The sequence below is a fragment of the Arvicanthis niloticus genome, chromosome 18, assembly GCF_011762505.2.
Source record: "Arvicanthis niloticus isolate mArvNil1 chromosome 18, mArvNil1.pat.X, whole genome shotgun sequence".
NCBI classification, from domain to species: Eukaryota; Metazoa; Chordata; class Mammalia; order Rodentia; family Muridae; genus Arvicanthis; species Arvicanthis niloticus.
This window is the reverse complement of record NC_047675.1, coordinates 51,660,708-51,669,392: the sequence shown is the minus strand read 5'-3', so window position 1 is coordinate 51,669,392 and position 8,685 is coordinate 51,660,708. Positions and strand designations below refer to the sequence as shown.

Sequence of the window (8,685 nt, the reverse complement as noted above, 5' to 3'; positions counted from 1 at the left end):
CCTACTGCATAAGCTGGTAATCTCAGTGCTGGGAAGTGGAGATAGCAGACCCTGGTCTCCTTGACCAGCAAGTCCAGTCCAACTAGTGAGCTCTAGGCCAGTGAGAGACAATGTCTCAAAGGAGGTGGACAGTGTTCCAGAGGATGACACCTGAGGGTAAGGTGTTCTCCAGCCTCTACATGCATGCACACACACATATTCACACACACACACACACACACACACACACACACACACACGCAAAAACCCATGTAAATATGAATAATTTTTAATTAAAAAGGCTAACAGAAGGACTTTAAACTCCTTATGGGTAAATATTAAGCAAGATAGCCACAGTCTCTGTTGAGTGTGTCTCCACGCATAGACAGGTTAATACAATGCTTCCTGCTGCATTGTATTACAGTATTACTGCATTGTTGTACAGTCATTTGTATGGAATTGAGGACTCCTTACAATTACCTTCATTTAGGTTTCCTTCTGGTCCTGTGTTGACAGGGATTTCAACTAATCAAGACAGCCAGAGGGGAGCAAATAAAACCCTGCTGTTTCTGATCAGCCTAAAACGGAAAAGGTGTGACAGACTCCATTTGTAAATTAGCCCTTTTCTCTTGGGGTAAGTACAGTTTTCCATACAGTTGCAAAGAATAAGACAGAGGGATCTCATGGAACCTTTAACATGCTCTGTCAAAGGTGACTGCTGTGTTTTATAAAAATAAAGAAAGAAGGAATATATTTGGTGAATGTGTAGTCAGGTATGGGGGAAGGGGGTGCCTCTGCAGGCCCATGCTGAGGCATCCCTTCCCACTAAGGGACCAGCCACAAGATGGTATAGTATAGAAGAGAGTTTATTTAGGGCATAGGGAAGGGAGTTGAAAGGGTAGTTAGTAGAGACAAAGAAAAGCAGAGAGAGAGAGAGAAAGAATAGAGGAGTAGAGGCTGGCTATGAACACTTGGAGAGAGGGGGAGAGGAATGGAGAGAGAGTGGGTAAGGGACAAGAGGACAGAGCAGGAGAAAAAAGGCAAGAGGGGGAGGTGAGCAGCCCCTTTTATAGTGAGTCAGGCATACCTGGCTATTGCCAGATAACTGTAAGGTGGAGCCTTGACAAAATACTAACTGTCACAACTTCCAAAACTACATAGACTGACATCACAGCCCCGAAGTTGCCATGGAGACAAAGTGGAGAACATTTCCATGGTGCAGAATCCTTCAAGCAGCCAGTTTACAGTCACACCTAGTTCTTCTACTGAAAACCTTTCCCTAGTCTCTTGAAATCACTCAAATTTATAATTGTCTAATTTTATAATTTTGAAAAGTTAATAAGGCATCAGCCATGTGATATACAGCCTTCTGAGAGTCCTTTCCATCAGTGCAGTTCTCTGCAGACCCATCCAGGGGATTTTTATTGTTGAATAGTATTCTAAGATATAGATGTGCCCTATTCTATTTATACAACCATGCACTGAAGACCTCCATCCTTTAGTTTTAAGTTTTTGGTTTTTTTTTTTTTTTCCCCCATGAGACTCGGCAAGAGAGTCACACGGGAGAGACAGCGGGATTCGAACTCGGAGAGGAGGGCGCAGTCGCCCTCTGGCGGCGGGTGCTGAAGCCGCGTGCCACCGCTCACTTGCTTAGTTTTAAGCTCTTAACAATGAAGATACTATAGACTATTTCTCCTAAGATTTAAGTTCTCCAGAATGAGTGCCTAGGATTGTTAGAACATACAGCAGCTGTTTCATGTATGGTTGCAATTTAGAAATTGTAACATTGCTTTGCAGTGAGGTTGAGCATTGGGGGGGACACAGCCGTCTCGTGCCTCCCCATCACTGTCTGTGACAGTACTTGGCGCCATAGCTATTTTTGTTTGTTTGGCTTTTAAAGCAGTGGTGTGTGGTGACATCATGGGCTTTTTTTTTTTTTTTTTTTTTTTTTGGTTTTTTTTTTTTTTTTTGGTTTTTCGAGACAGGGTTTCTCTGTGTAGCCCTGGCTGTCCTGGAACTCACTCTGTAGACCAGGCTGGCCTCGAACTCAGAAATCCGCCTGCCTCTGCCTCCCAAGTGCTGGGATTAAAGGTGTGCGCCACCACCGCCCGGCCGACATCATGGGCTTTAACTTGCATCCTTAGCTGTTCAAGTAGGGTTGTCTTCACTGACATGCCATCTTCTGTGTATCTGTCTGCTCAAATATTCACTCACGTCTTGGGCAAGATTGGATTTCTTTTTTCAAAAAAAAAAAAAATCTATGTGGTTTTGCATTTTAAGTCCATAAATTAAATTCATGATAAATTTTAAGTCAGTTATTGCAGAGGTAGGAGATTTAAGTCAGGGGTCATTTATTGCCTGCCTGCTTATGTTCACAAAGTCCACAGCTATTCCTGACAATTCCACTGAGTTGCTTCTAGTGAACTCCTTCCACTAGTTTTTAAATTTTAGTTACAGTGTTTGTCAGCTCACAGCTATTCACTTGATCCTTCTTGCTTTCTATTTCTTTTGGGGTAGGGGAGGAAAGTGTTAATTTGGCTTACACATCCACATTGTAGTCTACCATTGAAGGAAGTCAGGGCAGGAACTCAAGCAGGACAGGAACCTGGAGGCAGGAGCTTGTACAGATGTCATGGAGGGGTGCTGCTTAGTGGCTTGCTCCTCATGGCTTGCTCAACCTGCTTGCTTGCTTGCTTGCTTGCTTGCTTGCTTGCTTCTCTTTTCCTTTCTTTTCTTTTCTTCTTCCTCTTCCTCTTCCTCTCCCTTTCTTTCTTTCTTTTCTTTCTTTCTCTTTTTTTTCACTCTCTCTCTTCCTGCTTCTTTGGTGAGACAGTTTAGAGGTTTCGTCTGACATGGTAGAGCCAATATGGCTGGTGCAGCTTGTCCATGGCAGTGGGAGCTTCAGGTTGCTACTCTCCAGCTTTCAAGACAGCTGGGGACCAGGCACTCAACCACAAGCCAGAAGGGACATTTCAGATTCAAAGCAGAACAGGTTTAGCAAAGGACATGTTTATTTTGGGAGAACGGGGAGAAGTTTGAGTGGTCAATCGTTCTGCTAGAAAGCAAGAGTACTGCTATGCATGGGTATCCCGAATTCTTCTATCCATAAGGTAGGAGGAATATCAAGATGACAGCTGCTTTTGTTGAGGGAGGGCGTGTGACACAGAAAAGTGTGAGTGTTCTGTTGTCAGCACCAAGTTCATCGTTGTGTCACTGGATTCATGATCACAGAGCAAACTCACCTTGTGGTGACACCTTGTGAAATCACTCACAACAAGCAGCACATTGTGACCTGGGGGTGAGTGCCATCTCAGCTGTGGATCCAGTTCTTCACTATCATATTATTCTCTTATTCATTTTTTGTTTTGTTTTGTTTTCCCATTAAAACTCTTTTATTTTTATGTACTTATTTTTTCTTTTTTTATTGAATATTTTATTTATTTACAATACAGATGTCATCCCCTTTCCCCATTTCCCCTCCCTAGAACCCCCTATCATTTCCCCCTCCTCCTTTATGCTTTTATACCATTTTAATTACATCCATGTATTAAAGTCAGTTCTAGGTTGAGGGTTTAGCAATACAATAGATGCAAATAGTCAAGGAACAAGCAAGACAATAAACATAAATAGTCAAAGAACAAGCAAGGCATTAAACCCAATTACATGAACACTCCTGTGATCACTGTTTCTAAGGGCTTATCAGGATGACCAAAGTATCTGAGCCCACTTCCCTGTCCTAGTACAAGGTCATTTTCATGTCTGAAGCCTACTTCCTTGTTCTAGCCTAAAATTTAGAATCCTGTCTGAGATTACTTCTTTGTTGTAGCCTATAATTTAGACTCCTACCTGAAATGACTTCTTTGTTTTAGCCTAATGTCCGATTCCTGCCTGAAGCCTACTTCCTTGTTCTTGGCCAATGTCACATTCCTGCCAAGCAGCCCATTTCCTTGTCCTTGGCCCATGTCAGATTCTTGCCAAGCAGCCCCAAAGGCTCTCCACCTCTCCCCCTTTTTTATTTCATTAACAAGACTGAGCCTGTCTTAGGTCATTCTGACAAGAATGCCTTCCTTACCAGTCATAGAATATGCATTATCAAAAGTAATGCACCTCTGTCTTAGGTTGGTAAGGCTCTGTGCAGAATCTTACCCCTCCTTGGCTTGCCAGTCTGTTAATTTAATAACTCTGTCTAGGGGTCCATTTTCAGGCTCAAGCCATGTACTTTGGCTGCCAACATGTTGATTTTTTTTTTTTTTTTGAAAAAAAAGCTGTAACACATGGGCAGGAATAAAAGTATTCACAGGACAAAAAGGGCTAGCATGAGCAAGCTATATATGCCATTTCTGAAGCTTGACCAAAATAAAAATATTGACCTCAGGCCATGGGTAATTTTATCTGCAGTATCTACTGCATCAATGCTGAGCAGAGCAGCAATCTTGAAATTTATAAGCTCCCTGTGTATCATTAAAACATCCCAGGAGGTGTTAGAATTATGCCAAATACACTGTAAGTGTCATTAAACTTCTTCCTAATTATAATGACTACCACTGTAAATTTTAGAACTAACGTGAATCCAATGGTATTTGACTTGACACTCAAGATGGCTCCTTACCCTTAAATTCTGAACCTCCTTTCAGTAATTTGAATAGGATAAAGAGCATCAACCCATTCTTCCAAATGCCTATCTAAAAAAAGAAAAGAGAAACAAACAAACAAAACCAGATAATAGAACTGGCTGTGGCAGTCGAACATCTCAAACTTTTTAGCAGCAATTTAACATTACCCATATTATGGGGATTCCTTATAATTGTCAAGGACAAGAGACTGTGGAATGAGCTCATAAGACTTTAAAACAATATCTTCATAAAATAAAAAGGGGGAAGATATATCCCTGTACACCACAAATTTATTTGAATCATGTTCTTTTTTTTTTATTTTATTTTATTTTTTAAAAAAACTTGGATACCAAGAAACTTTCTGCTGAGTGTCTATGACGCTCTACAACTAGGCATACTTATGCATAGGTGAAAGGGAAGGATCCACTTACTGGCATAAGGCATGATCCTGATCAGGTATTAAATATGGGGAAGAGGGCATGTTTGTGTTTTTTTCTGCAGAATGCTGAAGGAGCATGATGGCCGCTGATGATGTTATGTGAGCAAAAGATAAAGTTGGGGCAGGATCTGGATTTCAAACAGGTGTTAGCATATGTGTTAAGGCTCTTTTAATTGTCAAGTTAAAAATAATTTTGTTTCTTCTACAGTATTTAATGTAAGTTGCATTGATTTTACACCTTCTAATCGTGTTTGCGTTTTGAAATCTGGCATGTCAGTTATGGAGGTCTATTAACCAGCTTTTGTTTTAGTGCCCTGAGTATCACAGAACCTTGGTATTCTAAAAATAGCTGGCAAGTACTGGAAGAAATGAGTCAGGCTTTAAGCAGAAGCAAGAGGGTAGTGGGCTTGATTATTGCTGGTATAACAGCTTTAATTACATTAATTGCTAGCACCACTGCTTCTGCAATTGCTGCGATGCAAGAACTTAAGACAGCTACTTTTGTTAATCATTTAGCAAAAAATTTTACTAATGTGTTAAATATTCTTTTATTCTTAAGTAAATGCTTTTAGTACAGAGGACGACACAATATGGCCAATGTTCTTTTTTTTTTCTATGTAGAGGATGTTATCTGTCCAACTCTGATAAATTCATAGAAGTTGAAGGCATAGCATGTTTACCTATGGTCTTGGCTTATGTTCAGAGGTATGCAAATCAGTACAGGGATTCCTGGTTCTCCTCTATGAGATAGCATGGTCTCTACATTCTAGCCAAGCCCCTCCTTCTACACTGTCATCTCATCAAAAGGTCCTCCATTATACATGGGGTCATGTGTCTGTCAGCATAGGTGTTGTCTGAAGGTTCTCAGTCGTACTTCATCTTTGCACAGCCTGGTTAAAACCCAAGCCAGATGTCCCCCTCTGGGTGAAATTCCATCGTCTCTGTTTTTCTCATGTGACAGCCAGAGATCAGTCCAGAGGGCACCTGTTGAGATTCCCAGGTTCTTGTGACCTGGAAAAAGGAAGTAGTCCAGGGTACTTGTAATGGTTGAAATAGTTCATTAATGAATAGGAAGGCTCTTCTTGAAGGAATGCAGTATTAAAATCCTGAACAAACTGTGACTGGGACCTGAGTACCTACAGAGGCCTTCACCTCTCATGTTCTGACATGATACTGACATGTTCTGACTGAGACATGGTCTCTAACAGACATGGATTTCCAGGGCCTCAAACCTAGGGAAGTGAGTTTATATCCCTTGGTGATGTTGCTGGCTCCATGTCTTGTTCCCCAACCCTTTCCTGTCTTCTCCCTGAAAATCAGAGATCCTGTCTACTGGCTCCTGCTATGAAGCCTCTCCTGTCTCAGAAAGCTACAAGAAGAACCCCCTCTTCTGCTTCGTGGTTCCTACTTCCTCAGTGTGTCCATCACAGTGCTTTCTGTTTGTCTGTCCAGGGCATTATTAGCACTTCTAATAAACTTCACACCCACAACAATCCATCCTAATGCCCCCACTCCCTGGAACTCTAATCTGAGACAGTTTGGGAACAGCAAGTGCTGTAAACCACTGAGCCCTCTCTCCAGCCCCAGCCGAGCCTCCTCTACCCACTTGAGCTGTGGCTGTGAAAAGGAATCCTTCTGCCAAGCGCAGACTAGTCAGGGGAGGTAGAGGAAGCTGGTAACAGCTCTTCCCACCAGGGGTTTCTAGACAGGAGCTTTTATGGCAATTAAGGGAAGTTGTAAAGCTGGGACACAGTTTCCAAGATCTCTGGAATACCTTCATTTGTCCTCCGCACCCAGTCGCTCCTGCCCCTAGTGGGATGTTTTCAATTCTCTGAACATCCGTCCTTCTCTGTACCATTTCTGAAGGGTCTCACTTGCCCTTGGTGTGACAGCTTCACACACAGCGGCGACTGCCTTTCTTTATAATTCAGTTGAGGTCAAAGAAGTGTAAACTGAGGCCCGAGGGAGAGGAGACATCTCTTTCGGCAACTATTTTCTGATAGAATGGAAACAAGGGCATCAAGCAGCGCGCTCCCTGAGTTCAGTTTCTTCCCAGCTCTCTCTTACCTGAATGAAAACACGCCCCTCGAGGTGTCACAGCCTTTCTACAAATAGAAACAAACACCAAAGTATAATAGTGGAGGAGCAGGTTAACCTTGGGAACCTAGATCTTTGTCGACCACCCCAGAGGTGGCACTAGTCCTAGATCACAGAATCTAGATTGCCACTGCTTGAGAAAAATAAGCCCGTGTCTGCAAGACCTCATGGTTTGGTGTCCTTACCTTGACTGTTGTAGCTTCAAATTCTGGCAGCACACAAAAACCCCTCTCTCATCCAAGCCTCATGGGTTATATGTTTTGTTTCTCTGGCCTCGGGGCTCCTGCTCCATGCAGTGGGAACTGCAGAGGAACTTTAGCATCACCATAGTTACACAATTTCCAGCATTTGCTTTGCTAATCTAAGTAAGATAAATTGAGAGGCTAAATTGGTTGAACATTAGCTGAAATATTAACAAGTCTCCTTCGCACCTCATGTTTGTGATTTCTACTCAGGGAAAGCAGAGGCAGTCAGTAAACATTTTCCCAGCATTGAGAAGCTCAGTGCTAATATTATTTTTTTTCAGTAATAAAAGAATTGTAATAAGTGCTTGAATGTGTCTTGGGGAAAATTGTAAATTCAATTTTTGTGTTGATGCATCCATTGTAAGTTACAATATCAGAGGCATTGAGCATAAAGAACAGTGTGATTTGTCATTTGGGGAACCAGGGAGATGTTATCAGAAAGGAGGAGGATGCTTGGTGACCCAGGGCTTAATGTGCCTATAAAAATTTATCAATAAACTTTATCCAATGTGACAGATTGCCTGAGAATTTGAAATGAATCTCAGCAATTATTTACTGAGGAGATGACCAAAATGTATCAGGGGAATTGGTACAAAAGCAACACCTCTATCTATTCAGTGAAAATAATAATTCTCCTTTGAGATGTGTTGTTTCTTATCCTTTCAACTGTTGTAACCTGGATCATATTGTTTCTCCATTTTATAGACAAAGTTTTCTGCTCCTTGTACCACAGACAAGGGCTGGCCCCAAAGCCATCCCTTCAGGATAGACTCTGTTCCTTGAGCCTTGGGCCAAATAAATCCTTTCTCCCTCAAGTTGCCTGGGACCTGAGTTTAAACCCCACATCCTGTAAAGATGGAAGAGGAGAACTAACTCCATCAAGTTGCCCTCTGCCCTGCACATGTGTCCAGCCATAACATACGACTGCCTATCTCACCACACATCAACTTATTATCAATAATAAAAAGAAGAGTAACTAATACAATCATACACACTTCATAAAATGTCATTTTTAGTTGGGAAAGATACTATTAGCAGATCCACCAATAGCTTCAACATGGCCCCTGCTCACACCTGGGTCCTGTTTGGAGATAATGGACATTTCATTGTTCATTTTGTACTGAAGCAGCCTAAACAAAATGAGTATCTAAATAAATAAAGGGGTCCACAGGTAAAGACAGTAGAGCAGACAGGATCACCCTGTTTGATAGCTGGTGACAGGAACTCAGGCAGTGGGCAGGAAGCACCAAGAGCAGGCAGTGATGGTGGGCAGCCTCCTCCCTCAGGCTCCCATGGAAATCCCACCCACCAT

The 8,685-nt window shown here is 42.1% G+C and overlaps 1 long non-coding RNA gene across 1 annotated transcript; it reads right to left on the bottom strand.

Moving 5' to 3' along the window:
* Positions 1 to 4,221: 4,221 nt before the first annotated feature.
* LOC143434908 (uncharacterized) lies at positions 4,222 to 7,497 on the bottom strand. Its single transcript, XR_013104763.1, has 3 exons — positions 7,314 to 7,497; positions 7,099 to 7,136; positions 4,222 to 6,042 (listed from the first exon to the last, which is right to left on the bottom strand). It is a non-coding gene; the product is annotated as an uncharacterized LOC143434908 (long non-coding RNA).
* Between the last annotated feature and the right edge of the window lie 1,188 nt (positions 7,498 to 8,685).